The sequence below is a fragment of the Pogona vitticeps genome, chromosome 11, assembly GCF_051106095.1.
Source record: "Pogona vitticeps strain Pit_001003342236 chromosome 11, PviZW2.1, whole genome shotgun sequence".
Classification (NCBI taxonomy): Eukaryota; Metazoa; Chordata; class Lepidosauria; order Squamata; family Agamidae; genus Pogona; species Pogona vitticeps.
Window position 1 is genome coordinate 25,537,083 of NC_135793.1, and position 2,251 is coordinate 25,539,333.

A 2,251-nucleotide genomic window follows, 5' to 3' on the forward strand; every position below is an offset into this window, starting at 1 on the left:
TCCCACCCTGTGCCAAGCCAGTAGCCCCCAGGGAAGCCGACAAGCATGGCATGATGGCGTCAGCACCCTCTTGCCTCCCGTATGGGAGGGGACACATAGCCACCGTTGACCATGAGTCCATGGCAAGCAGGGAGCCGCATCCTCTGGGGATTTGCCCAGTTCTTCTTCAAAGGCAGTCTGTTCGGCTCTTGGTATCCTCACCTCCTAAGGGGTCTGCCTCCCCCCCCACGAAGGTGCCCCATTCGCCTCCACTGACAGATCCGGGGGTGCTCCTTTTAAAGCGGGCCGTCTACACTCTGTGCATGGCGAGGCCTCCCACTTATCTCTCCGGGTGATAACCATCCAGGAGTTGAGTGCTGGCTGGCATGCAGACGGGAGAGGCTGGGGTATGCGCCAGTGCTGGCTGGGGCAATGCCACACCGGCAGCTCCCAGAAGCTGTGGAGCCTGAAAGAGCAAAGAGCCCCCCCCCCCGACAAGCCCAGACCTCGTACACGGGCATTCCCAAAGCCTGGCTCTAGGGCTGCGACAGCTCGCCCACAACTCCTGGAATTGCTGTGGCAAGACCAACTTGCCTGCTTCCGGGGGTCTCTTCAATCTCAGCTGCCCCCTTCCCCCCCCTCTTTGGGGCCTTCCATTCTCTTCCTCAGCGCTCAGTCTGTTTAACCCACTGCTTTTGGGGTGGGCCAAACACAGCCCTTCGGGGGGGGGGCTGAGGGGGATTCTGGTCTTTGTAGTCTTAAGGCTGTGGGCTTAAACTGAGGACCAAACCTCACTCTAGTTGATGATGCCCATTTGAATGCCTTAAGAACCTCCATCCTCCATGATTCCTATCCTTGATAAGAAAACTTCACTCTCCCAAGCGCTTGGGGGCAGGCCTATGACAGACAACTCCTCAATTTCAAGCAACTACTCACAAACAGCACACAACGCACAACACAGACCAGAGATGGTGATTAAAGCCTGCTACAAACCCAGATGCCAGCTCTGACCCCACATTTATTCTGGCAACACAGTTATAGGACCTAACAATGTTACACACATGAGCAAAGGTATTTTTATCTGCTCCTCTGCCAATGTTATCTATGCCTTCTTTTGCCAGCAGTGTCTTTCTGCACTCCACAAGAGACAATCTCTGCACAAAAGAATTAATGGACACAAGTCGGTCATCAAGAATGGCAGTGCAAAGAAACCCGCTTCAAATCATTTTAATTTGTCTGGACACTCTGCACACGTTCTGAAAGTTGCCATTCTTGAAAAGAGAAATTACAGGACAAGAATCCAGAGAGAGACAGCTGAGACAAAATATATATCGTATTTTTCCATGTATAAGATGCCCCTATGTATAAGACCCTCCCCCCCCTTTTCTAACCCCAAATTTCTTTCTTCGCAAGAAAGCAGAGCAGAAGGCAGGGATCAAAGTGTTTTGATTCCTGCTTTCTCCCTACATTTTCTTGCAAAGACAATGCTTTCCTCCCTCCACTTTCTTTACAAAAAGTGGAGGGGGGAAGCAGGAATCAAAGCTCTTTGATGATTCCTGCTTCTCCTCTCCACTTTCTTATTTATTTATTTTATTTATTTATTCTATTTATATCCCGCCTATCTGGTAACATGACCACTCTTCCGATCCCCCCCACTTCCATGTAAAAGACAACCCTCAATTTTTAATCTAAATATTTTAGACAAAAGTACTGTATCAGAGTGGTCCTATGTGATTCAGATAGGCGGGATATAAATTAAATAAATAAATAATTAAAAAATAAATATACACTGAAAAATATGGTACATATATGCTAGACACCCATCCGAATGAATTCCATATTAGCCAGAGTTTCTTAGGGCCCTACAAAACACAAAACACTACAATAATTGGGCTGTACCTGCTGTATGTTCTAGCTATATTTCCTTCCCAGTAAAGCAGATCCTACCTTACAAGCTTCAAAGGTCATCAGAGATCCTCAACTCATTACCATGTTTTTCTTGCCCTTCTCTACAACCTGCCTGGGGTAATTTAACCACCTACCATTGTTATTGTTTACAGAAAGAGCAAAGCCTCCTAGAAAGGATGTAAATCCTAAACAGGGGTCTTAAAAGTCATTAACAGGTGTGAAATGCCAGTTTCTTTATTTTTGACCATGTATGTAATTCGCAGGCACTAACCACAGCCGCTCCTTCAAGGGCAAAGCTCCAGTGGAAAATACAGTATCTGAATATTAAAAGGAAGTCAACACCACGTTCACTCATACAATTTGC